At 38.2% G+C, this 13,025-nt stretch overlaps 1 protein-coding gene across 3 annotated transcripts in view; it reads left to right on the top strand.

Annotated features, from left to right (window-relative positions):
* The window catches only part of PLD5 (phospholipase D family member 5), a 484,123-nt gene that overhangs the window by 398,702 nt on the left and 72,396 nt on the right, over window positions 1-13,025 (top strand). The window lies entirely within an intron of this gene.

The raw sequence follows: 13,025 nt of genomic DNA, 5'->3' as shown, positions 1-13,025 counted from the left end.
TTCCCTCTCTCAAAAAAAATATATAGACTAAAAATTGGGTAAGGGAGGCAGCTTAGTATTGCCCACAAGTGCACAAGTTTATTTCTGGACACTAACACTGCATCAGTTTAAAAGAAAAAAAGGAAGCTACTCCATGAAAGTTTTTAGTAAAAAAGATCTCTCCCTGAGGCTATCAATCATACCCCACACAGAAATTTGTGTTCATAAGATTATATATGAGTGATAGCCCACACATTTGTATTAATAGTTCTATAAAATTAGATCATCAACAACTATATACAATAATTCATATATTCTCTTAAGGGTTCCTAGTAAATTTGCCCCACCAAAGCAGTTTGAGTATTCCCTAGGGAATTTATGAGTGCACTGAAGTGCTGAAGAGAACTCTAACAATTAGTCCCAAATGTTTTCAGTCCTGCAGTAATATATGTTTGCACTGAAATAATATGTGAAAGACTCAAAACAAGCCATTTCTCTGATTTATAAACTACTTGTGTCCTTTCTAGACATATGGAGGGATCAGTGGCTTCTTGATAGGATCAGTTTTAATACTAATTTTCTAAGTTAAATGTTCGTTTTTGTTCGAGTTCTATAATAAGATGGATTTTTTGACATGGCAGAAGCTTGTAACTCTGTAGAGATTATATTGTGATTTGAGTGTTAATTTATGCATTTGTAGCTGGCAGCCTAGTGTGAAATCCTACTCTGTAAGCAGAGAATCATTGCAATGACATCTTGCTTTGCTTGAAAACCTATGCTTGAAAATAGTCTGTGAAATTCAGCACTAGAATGGCAATTGGAAAGTACCTAGAAAGAAAAAAGAAAGTCCTATTTTACTAATTTACTTATCCTTTCTTTCAACAATATTATTTTATTATTGGATAGAGACAGAAATTGAGAGGACAGAGGAGATAGATAAGGAAAGAGATAGAAAGACACCTATAGCCCTACTTTACCACTTGTGAAGCTTTCCCCCTGTAGCTGGGGACCAGGGACTTGAACCCAGGTGCTTGTACACTGTATTGTGTGTGTTTAACCAGGTGTGCTACCACCTGGCCCTCTAGTTTACTTTTTCTCCAGGACAGGGTGGTAAACCTCAAAGATGAGAGCAAAAGGGGAAAGGGTTTGTTTTCAATTAAAATGTCCAGCGGCATCATGTTAAAACTTAGGGGGTCATGTTAAATAGAAGTTTTACTCCGACTTGAGCTGGACATCGAAGTTGGAATATGGACTAGACTTGGCACCAATGATATCTCCACAAAATTAAACTAGATGAGGATCTATAATTAACATGTACAACAGACCTACGACAGATGATTGGTTAACACCACGGGAGCTAAGGAACGCATTTACCCTCAGTTTACACATTTTCTCTAGATGCAGACAATCGATTAACAGTCATATCTTATTAGACATAAGATAAATTGTAATAGGTTAAGTAGCTGGATCACATCTAGCTAACAGTGTGGGAGCCTTAATATTTACTTATACCAAAGTTGCTCTTTGTGGTTGTATCATAACTTCCCACCTACCCACATACTTTGTGGCTCAGTTATGATAAAAGACTAATGGAAATCCTCTGTTAATTTTTCACTGGATTCCTTTGTTTCATGGTTATGTTAACAACTGTAAAGTTGATGCTATTAGTGAGGGACCTGGCCTGTCCCTAGAAAGCAGAGTATCTAGAGGCTGGGTGGTGGGGCACCTGGTTAAGCACATACATTACAGTATGCAAAGATCTGGGTTCAAGCCTGGTACCCACCTTCAGGGGGAAAGCTTCATGAGTAGTGAAGCAGAGCTGAAGGTGCTCCTTTATCTTTCTCTCTGTCTCCCCATTCCTTTCAGTTTCTGGCTCTCTCCCTCTCCAGTAAATAAAGATAATAGAAAGCATTCACAGGTTTTTATAAAGAGGTATGAAATTCTCAGGTTTTCCCATTCTGAAAAAAGGAAACCAATTATGTTAACCTATGAAAATTCAAAACCATTTAAATGGAATTGTGTTGTATTTTACCTGGTTGGTTAAGTGAGATTAAGAGTCACTATGTGTTAAAGAAGTTCATTTAGCATCACTTCACTTTGCTTATGAGGGAATTAAAGCACTCTCACCCATATGGGATGGTTTTAAATTCTTTTTTATTTTTAATTTTTTATTTAAGAAAGGATTAATGAACAAAAACATAAGGTAGGAGGGGTACAACTCCACACAATTCCCACCACCCAATCTCCATAACCCACCCCCTCCCATGATAGCTTTCCCATTCTCTAGCCCTCTGGGAGCATGGACTCAGGGTCATTGAGGGTTGCAGAAGGTAGAAGGTCTGGCTTCTGTAATTGCTTCCCCGCTGAACATGGGCATTGACTGGTCAGTCCATACTCCCAGTCTGCCTCTCTCTTTCCCTAGTAAGGTGTGTCTCTGGGGAAGCTGAGCTCCAGGACACATTGGTGGGGTCTTCAATCCAGGGAAGCCTGGCCAGCATTGTGGTGGCATCTGGAACCTGGTGATTGAAAAGAGAGTTAACATATCAAGCCAAACAATTTGTTGAGCAATCATGGATCCCAAGCTTGGAATAGTGGAGAGGAAGTGTTGGTGAGGTACTCACTGCAAACTCTAATGTACTTCTGCTTTCAGGTATATATTTTGTAGTAGTTTATGGATACGTGTGAACATAAGCTCTCTCTCACAGAAACTGGTATATATCTATTAAACAAACATAGAGACCCCTCACAGAATGGGAGAAGATCTTCACATGCCAGCAAACCATAACAAAAGGACTTTTCAAAGTTAACCCAATTACCAAATAATGTGATGATAACATTAACTATCGATTGTCTTTTTGAACCCTAAGACAGCAGGAACCTCACATCTCCACTATAGAGCCCCTACTTCCCCCAGTCCTGGAACCCTTGGACAGGGTTTTAAATTCTTTATTACTTGTGTTTTGGACATAATTAGATCTTCTTCTGTTATTGATTTTATTTGACTTTATAATAAGTAAAAGAGACCTAGACTTTTATTCTATGCAATTTTATTTATTTAAAAATGTTTATGTGAGTGAGCAGTCTCATTAGACAAGTTTTAGTTTATTATTTTTAAATGCCTATATAACATAACATATCAGATCATCTTCAGGTGCAATTTTCAAACAGAGGTCTACCAGAAGTTGCTGCTTTAGTAAGTAAATAACTTATTTTTATTAGCTTGCCTTCCAAATCACTACCACTGTAAAAAATGAGAAATACATTTATTCATGGTCTATATTTCAATTCCAGTTGCCTTCTGGAAGTCATTTGTTTTGGTTAATGTCACACACAGTCTATGTATGAGACTAAGGATATGAAGATGCTTTAATTAATTTTCTATAAATAAAATTTATGACTATAGTAGAAAAGATGTCTTCTTCCAAAAAGGCATTGAAACCTGAGGATAATGAAAGCAATTTATCTTAGAATGATGACTACATACTAGTAGACATCGATCATACCATAATCTATTATTTTCTCTAGTTTAAATAAAAATAACAACCTCTATTCTTGTCCTTGATCAAAATGGATTTTGCTTATGTGACAATAATATAAATAAATAGGAGAATGAAAAAAGCAAGGTGTAGGAACCTCTTTCAACTGGAAAAGAATTCTCATTCACAGTACAGATACTTCCATTTTTTTTCTTCTTCTTTTATGGAAGAATGCTTTGTAAGATGATAATTTTTCTATTAAGCTTAAATTGATTCTGGGAGAGAAGAAAATAATCATTTTACCTGTGGAAGAATATGAACAGCGTTTGTATTTTTGGTCTGAGTATACACAATCCATAAAAGAAAAGTGCCTTCAAAGACTCATAAGACTGGAGGGAAAACATACTGGAGGGAAAACCATGGTAAAATAGTCACAAGTGCACTATATTCTCCTAACTAACAAGGTATTTAAAAAATCATAGAAATATCTCAGCAGAACAGTAGTATTTGCCTGAAGTCACACTTACTCTATGAAGTTAAATTAATACCTGGAAGGAGGTATGGAGGTGACAGTGGCTGAGCCATGATTACAGCTAGAAACAATGGGCCAAAACTCTACTCAAGGACAGAGCAGAGACTGCTAGAATTTAAATCTTGGCAAAAGAGAATTCTCCAAAGGGCCAAAGTACTGAACTATCCACAAAGACTAACCTTTGGTAGAAAAGAATTCATCTAGGACTGAAAATTTAGTCCAGAGGCAACAATATAACCAAGTTCCTCTACCTCAATGAAGGAACTTTTGGGAGAAATCAGCCACAGTAAGAACTGAAAGGTCTCTGCACATGAATAAGAAAATTGAGACAATTTCTTTTTTTAATTATTTATTTATGTTAGATAGAGACAGAGAGAAATTGAAAGGGGAGGGGGAGGTTAAGAGGGAAAGAAAGATACCTGCAGCACTATTTCATGACTTGTGAAGCTTCTCCTTCTCCCCCCACAGATGGGGAATAGGGCCTTGAACCTGGGTCCTTATGCATTGTAATATGTGCACTCAACCAGGTGCGCCACTGCCTGGCCCCGAGACATTTTCTGATTGAATTCCTGGATAAGTGAACTGTATTATGCTAACTGCATTAGGTGTCAGGGAAAAATCAAGATGTAGTGAAGACATCAAATTCAAAGAAACAACAGCTGCAAAGTTTTCAAATCTGGGGGCTGAGTAATGGCACATCTGGTTGAGTGCACATGACCCAGATTCAAGCCCCCCGTTCCCACCTGCAGGGGGAAAACTTTATGAGTGGTGAAGCATTGTTGCAGGTGTTTGTCTCTCTCTCTCTATCACCCCCCCACCCTCTTGATTTCTGGCTATCTCTATCTAATTAATAAAAAAAAAGATAATAAAAAATATTTTTAAGTTTTTAAATCTGGGGAATGACCAGTACATAAATTTTCAAGAAGTAGATAAAAAAACTTAAATTAATGAATCTACCATAAGACATCATCATGAAGTTAACAGAAGTCAGTAACTAAAAAAGTATTGCAAGGTACTTGAAAAAGTATCATATAAATTTGATACAACCACACTCTCATCAAACTTCTCAAAAGAGATCCTATTGGTTAGGGGGAAAATGTAACAACATATTAAAAGTACTAAAAAGGGAGTCAGGCAGTAACACAGAGCATAGCGGGTTAAGCTCAGGTGGCGCAAAGCACAAGGACTGGCATAAGGATCCCAGTTCGAACCCCTGGCTCTCCACCTGCAGGGGATTCACTTCATAGACGGTAAGCAGGTCTGAAGGTGTCTATCTTTCTCTCCCCCTCTCTGCCTTCCCCTCCTCTCTCCATTTCTCTCTGTCTTATCCAGCAACAATGACATCAATAACAACAACAGTAATAGCTACAACAATAAAATATCAAAGGCAACAAAAGAGGGAATAAATAAATAAATATTTTTAAAAGAACTGAAAAATAAGAACTGCAAGCCATGAGTACTTTACCCAAGAAAATTACCATTCAAATATGAAGAAGAAATACTTTGTTAGATGTACAAAAGCTAGTTGCGTCCAGACCAACCTTCCAAGAATTGTTGAAAGAAGTTCCACAAAAAAAAGAAGGAACACACAACTGAACAAGGTTCTGGTTCCAAAATAAAACCAGAAACATGATCAACAGGAGCAGAGGTGATACTAAAACACAACAGTGAAGAGAGAAGTGAATAACAGCAGTACAGTCAAATCACACTAAGTCAAAATCAGCATACAATGGCTGCTTTAGCAATTGTTAACTTGGATACAACCCTCATGGGAGTCTCAAAACAAATTACAGAGCAGAGCTCTACTCATACAAAAGGAGAAAAAAAATCAAAAGCAGAATGGCAGTAAAATTAATCTTCAGAGTATTGATAATTACCCTAAATGGGAATAGTCTGAGTTCACCAATAAGACAACCCAGAGTTGCTGGTTGGATAATCCCCAGGCATATACCCAAATGACTTGAAAGCACTAATGCCAAGGGACCCAAACACCCCTATGTTCATAGCCGCTTTATCCACAATTGTCAAGGAGTAGAAAGAATAATGAATGAATTAAGAAGTTATGGGACACATATTCAGTGGAATACTGCTCTGCAATTCAGAAGGATTGTATTGTGTCCTTTGGGTCAAAATATATGAATTTGGGTGATTGAGCAGTGTCACACCTGGTTAAGTGCACATGTAACTATGTGCAAAGGCCTGGGTATGAGCCCCTGTTCCCCAGCTGCACAGTGGAAGCTTCACAAGTGGTAAAAACAGATCTGCAGATGTTTCTCTGCCTTTCTTCCTCTCTATCTCCCCATACCTTCTTAAATTCTCTCTGTCCAATCTAATAAAATAGAAAAAATGGGGGAAATTGGCTGCCAGGAATGATGGATCCATAAAGGGGAGGGGGAGGAGGAAAAGGAGGAGGAAGATGATGAAGAAGAGGAGAAGGAAGAGGAGATGTGGTAGAGGAGAAAGAGAAGGAAGAAAGAGAAAGGAAAAAAGAAAAATGGATGAAACTAGAAGTGATTATGCTTAGTAAAGTGAATAAGGAAGGGAAAGACAACTGTGAGATCATTGACTTCATATATGGAATATAGGAATTGAAATACATGAACTTAAAAAACATACAAAAAATGGAGGAGTTAAATTCTCTAAGGCTTTTTGAAAACTTGATGGTCATTATCATGGTGGAGGGAATCACAGAACTTTAGTAGTAGGGGCAGTGTGGAAGTATACCCCTGTAATATAGTAAACCATGATGAAACTACTAATAAAAAAGAAAAAATATTTTAAAAATGAGAAAAAAGAACGGTGGGGTGGGGTGGTGACACTCCTCGCGTACATGTTATAATGCTCAAGAACCCGGGTTTGAGCCCCTGGTCTCCACCTGTAGGGGAAAGCTTTGCAAGTAGTGAAGCAGTGCTGCAGGTGTTTCTCTATCTCTCCCTCTTTATCACCACCTTCCCTCTTGATTTCTTGCTGTCTCTATCCAGTAAATAAATATAATAAAATACATTAAAAGGGGGGTGAGTGGAAGCGCAGGGTGTTAAGCACACATGGTCCAAAGCCATGTGGATCCAGTTTGAGCCCCTAGCTCCCCACCTGCAGGTGGTGAAGCAGGTGTGCAGGTGTCTATCGCTCTCCCTCCCTCTCTGCCTTTCCCTCCTCTCAATTTTTCCATATCCTATCCTATCCTATCCTATCCTATCCTATCCTATCCTATCCTATCCTATCCTATCCTATCCAATAACAACGATAAACAAGGGCAACAAAAGGGAAAAAATAGCCTCCAGGAGCAGCAATAACCCAAGCCCCAGCAATAACCCTGGAGGCAAAAAAAAAAAAAAAAAGTGTGACAAGCTGATAATCTAGAGAGAAGAACAAGAGATACTATTCTCTTATCAAATAAAATAAATGAGATTTTGTTTTTATTAGTGATTTAATATTTATTTACAAAATCATAAAATAATAGGGCTATAGGGAGTCGGGCAGTAGCACAGCGGCTTAAGCGCACGTGGCGCAAAAGGCAAGGACCGGAGTAAGGATCCTGGTTTGAGCCCCCCTTTCCCCACCTGCAGGGGAGTCACTTCACAGGCGGTGAAGCAGGCCTGCAGGTGTCTATCTTTCTCTCCCCCTCTGTCCTCCCCTCCTCTCTCCATTTCTCTCTGTCCTATCTAACAACGACGACAAGAATAATAAATACAACAATAAAAACAACAAGGGCAACAAAAGGGAAAATAAATAAATAAAAACTTAAAAAAAGATAATAGGGCTATAATTCCACACCTTTCCCACCACCAGAGTTCTGTGTCCCCATTGGAAACTGCATTACTTCTCTGAAGATCACAGATATGGGTTGACTATTATTTCTATAACTATCTGCCTATATATATATATATATATATATATATATATATATATATATATTTAGCATTTCCTATGATCTTGCCTTCTCTTCCTTTCTAAGTCACACCTTCTACTTCTGAGTGTTCATTTCTTCCTATCTCTTCTCTCTTCGAGTCCTGATGAAATTAGAGTTCAGAGTCCTCTTTGGTCATCATCTCCTAACATTTACTCCTTTGGGTATATGGACCAAAATTCTTTATGGGATGCAGAAGGTGGAAGGTCTGGGAGATTTTAGTTTTTAAATGGTACCAGGAGACATAGATGGAGCATAATGATCAAAGTATCTGTTCAACAAGAAGATATTGCTATCATCAGTATATATGCACTAAATATGGATGCAACCAAATATGCAAAACAAGTACCCACAGACTTTGAGACACACTAAGAGCAACAAACTAATAGCAGGAAATCTTTCTAAATATTGATTATTTATTAATGAAAGATAGTGAACCAGAACATCATTCAGGCAGCTACAATATGGGGTACTGAACTCGAGACTTCATGCTTGAGAATCTAAACTTTTATCCACTGTGCTATGTCGCTTACCATAATAAAATTCTCCCTCTAATTCCTTCTCCTGTTCCTCCTTCTCATTTTCCTCCTTCTCCTACTCCTTCCTGTCTTTCTCTTCCTCTTCTCCTACTCCTTCCTGTCTTTCTTTTTCTTCCTTTTCCTTTTCTTTATTCTTCTCCCTACCCTCTCCATCTTTCTCTTTTTTTGTCCCATGAAATAAATGACATATTTTTAAAAATTAATAACAAAATTTAAATACAAAATACTCGAACTACTGAAAATCCAAGATTTAAAGACAATAAGAAGATAGAAAACACATTTCATATGGAAAAATGACAAAAATTAAAGAAGACTTCTTGTCAAGTGCTAAGGAAACCAGAAAATAAAGTGACATCTTTATAGATCTTGGGGGGAAGTCTGTCAATTCAGAATTTTATAACTGATGAAGATGTCTTCCAAAAGTAGGAAAAAATAATGAGGAACAAGCATAAACTTTCTCTGACAAGAAAAATAATGAATTCATTCAATAGAAGTACAGGTGAGGTGTTAAGTGAAGTTCTTTTTTTTTATAACCATAGGGTAGGAGGGGTACAACTCCACACAATTCCCACCACCCAATCTCCATATCCCACCCCCACCCCTGATAGCTTTCCCATTTTCCATCCCTCTGGGAGCATGGACCCAGGGTCATTGTGGGTTGCAGAAGGTAGAAGGTCTGGCTTCTGTAATTGCTTACCCGCTGAACATGGGCGTTGACTGGTCGGTCCATACTCCCAGTCTGCCTCTCTCTTTCCCTAGTAGGATGGGTCTCTGGGGAAGCTGAGCTCCAGGACACATTGGTGGTGTCTTCAATCCAGGGAAGTCTGGCCGGCATCCTGATGATACCTGGAACCTGGTGACTGAAAAGAGAGTTAACATACAAAGCCAAACAAATTGTTGAGCAATCATAGACCCAAAGCTTGGAATAGTGGAGAGGAAGTGTTAGGGATGTACTTACTGCAAACTCTAGTGTACTTCTGCTTTCAGGTATAAATATATACCTGTAATTGCAGTAGTTTATAGATACGTGTGAAGATATGCTCTCTTTCACAGAAACTGGTGTATATCAAGGTTTTGGGACTTTGTTAGAAAATGAACCACCTGAGATGAAATTAGAGTATACTATGAAAGGAAAGGTCTCACCCGAGTAATGAAGCTGAAGGGTTGTCATTCCACATGTGAAGTCTCTGGACACAGTCTGAAGTGAAGCATGTTGAGGTGGCAATCATTGCATTGGTTAGGTTGTGATCGGCGGATGCAATATTATTTGATATGGATTGGGAGAGGCATAGGGGAAAGTGGGTCCTATCCAAGGGTTCCAGGACAGGAGTAATTAGGGGCTCTATAGTGGAGATGTGAGGTTCCTGCTGTCTTAGGGTTCAAAAAGACAAACTATAGTTAATGTTATCATCACATTATTTGTTAATTGGGTTAACTTTGAAAAGTCCTTTTGTTAGGGTTTGCTGTACAGTACCCAGTATCTTGTATATAGCTGTGCTATTGGATGCTTCTGATCTACTTGGTCTAGGCTTTTGAGAGAGTCTGCATATCAAATACACAGCCTATATATTAAAAAGATTCAGTTTGTGTTTTGAAAAACTTTGAGACGTACAATTAATTTTACCCCTCTCAAATTAATTAACTAGTGATTTATATGTCTACATTTTGCTGGGAGTGTACATAAATACCATTCCCACCACCAAAAGACTGTGACCCATCCTTCCAACCCACTCCCTCCCCCCACTGGCCTAGGAAGCTGCATGTCTACCCCTCACCACTGGGTTTTTACTTTGGTGCCCTACTTACAATTTGGTCAGGTCCTGCTTTTAGTTTCCCTTTCAGATCTTCTTACTCAGCTTCTGTTGATGAGTGGGATCATCCAATACTCATCTTTATCTTTCTGACCTAGCTCACTTAACATAATTCCTTCTAGCTCTGTCCAAGATGGGTCAGAGAAGGTGGGTTAACTGTTCTTGATAGCTGCATAGTATTCCATTGTGTATATATAACACAGCTTTCTCAGCCACTCATCTGTTGTTGGGCACCTGGGTTGCTTCCAGGTTTTAGCTATTATGAATTGTGCTGCTATGAACATAGGAGTACACACCTCTTTTTGGTTGGGTGTTATGAACTTCTTGTGGTATAACCCCAGGAGAGGAATTACTGGATCATATGGAAGGTCCATGTCTAGCCTTCTGAGAGTTTTCCAGACTGCTCTCCACAGAGGCTGGACCAATTTACATTCCCACCAGCAATGTAAAAGGGTTCCTCTGTCCCCACAACCTCTCCAGCATTTGTTGCTGCTGCCCTTTTTGATGTATGCCATTCTTACAGGAGTGAGGTGGTATCTTAGTGTTGTCTTAATTTGCATTTCTCTGACACTTAGTGACCTAGAGCAGTTTTTCATATGTTTGTTAGCCTTTTGGATCTCCTCTGTAGTGAATGTTTTGTTCATATCCTCTGCCCATTTTTGGATGGGGTCATTTGCTTTTTTGGTGCTAAGTTTGCTGAGCTCTTTATATATTTTGGTGATTAGTTTCTTGTCTCATGTATGGCATGTGAAGATCTTCTCCCACTCTGTGAGGGATCTCTTTGTTTAATAGTTTCTTTGGATGTGCAGAAGCTTTTCAATTTGATGTAGTCCCATTGATTTGTTTCTGCTTTAGTCTTCCTTGCAATTGGGTTTGATTCATCAAAGATGTCCTTGAGGTGTAGATGGGAAAGTGTTTTACCAATGTTTTACTCTAAGTATTTGATTGTTTCTGGTCTGACATCGAGGTCTTTGATCCATTTGGAGTTGATTTTTGTTTCTGATGAGATAAAGTGGTGCAAGTTCATTCTTCTGCATGTTACAACCCAGTTTTCCCAGCACCATTTATTGAAGAGAGTCTCCTTTTTCCATTTAATACTTTGGGCCCCCTTATCAAATATTAGGTGCCCATAGGTGTTGGGATTTATTTTTGGGCTTTCAATTCTGTTCCACTGGTCTGTGTGCCTATTTTTGTTCCAGTACCATGCTGTTTTGATGATAATGGCTTTATAATATAGTTTAAGGTATGGGAGTGTGATGCCTCCATTTCTGTTTCTTTTCCTCAAGATGGTTTTGGCAATTCTAGGTGTTTTCAGGTTCCAGATAAATGATTGTAGTGTTTGTTCTATTCTCTTAAAGAATCTTGGTGGAACTTTGATGGGTATTGCATTAAATTTGTATATGGCTCTGGGGAGAATATTCATTTTGATGGTATTTATTCTTCCAATCCATGAGCATGGGATATCTTTCCATTTCTTGGTATCAGTTTCTATTTCCTTGAGTAGCGACTCATAGTTTTCAGCATACAAGTCTTTCACTTCTTTGGTCAACTTTATTCCTAGGTATTTGTTTGATTTTGCTGAAATAGTAAATGGGAGTGATTTCTGGATGTCTTCTTTCAGATTTAGTGTTTGCATAAAGAAATGCCACTGATTTTTGTACATTGATTTTGTAGCCTGATACCTTGCTATATTGCCTAATAACTTCCAGTAGTTTTCTGCTGGATTCTTTAGGTTTTTCTATGTATACTATCATATCATCTGCAAATATGAGAGCTTGACTTATTCCCTTCTAATCTGTATTCCTTTGATTTCTTTCTCTTGCCTGATTGCTATGGCAAGAACTTCCAATACTATGTTGAAGAGTAACGGTGACAGTGGACAGCCCTGTCTAGTCCCCGATCTGAGGGGGAATGCTTTCAGCTTCTGTCCATTGAGTATGATGTTGGCTGTAGGTTTGCTATATATAGACTCCACTATCTTGAGGAATTTCCCATCTATTCCCATTTTTTGTTAAGTTTTGAGTATGAATGGGTGTTGGATTTTGTCAAAGGCTTTCTCTGCATCTATTGAGATAATCATGTGGTTTTTGGCTTTGCTTTTATTGATGTGGTGAATGACATTGATTGACTTACGAATGTTGAACCAGCCTTGCATTCCTGGGATGAATCCCACTTGGTCATGATGAACAATCTTTTTGATATGTTGCTGTATCCGGTTGGCCAAGATCTTGTTTAATATTTTGGCATCTGTGTTCATCAGCGATATTGGTCTGTAGTTTTCCTTTTTTGTTCTGTCCCTATCAGCTTTTGGTATCAGGGTGATGTTGGCTTCATAGAAGGTGGAAGGGAGTATTCCTGTTTCTTTGATCTTATGGAATAGCTTAAGAAGTATGGGTAATAACTGTTTCCTGAAAGTTTTGTAGAATTCATTTGTGAAGCCATCTGGTCCAGGACTTTTGTTGTTGGGGAAGTGAAGTTCTTTAGACAGAGGAAGTGTTATTAAAAAAACTTTACTCTACAATAATAAATGAAGAACACTAGAAAAGAAATTAACTTTTAAAAGGAATAAATTGAATATTTTTCTTATTTTAATTGTTCTAGACAAACTAAGAAGTTTTTATGGAAAATAAAAATGCATTTTGCTTTGCTATGTTTAAAAGAATATGTATAATATTAATGATTAAAAGAATGGGAAGGGGGCAGGCGGTGGCACACTTGGTTGAGCACACGTGTTACAATACACAGGGACCACCCCTATTTCCCACCTGCAGGGAGACTTCA

This window comes from Erinaceus europaeus, chromosome 6 (assembly GCF_950295315.1).
Source record: "Erinaceus europaeus chromosome 6, mEriEur2.1, whole genome shotgun sequence".
In the NCBI taxonomy this organism is placed as follows: domain Eukaryota; kingdom Metazoa; phylum Chordata; class Mammalia; order Eulipotyphla; family Erinaceidae; genus Erinaceus; species Erinaceus europaeus.
This window is presented reverse-complemented; position numbering and strand designations above follow the sequence as displayed.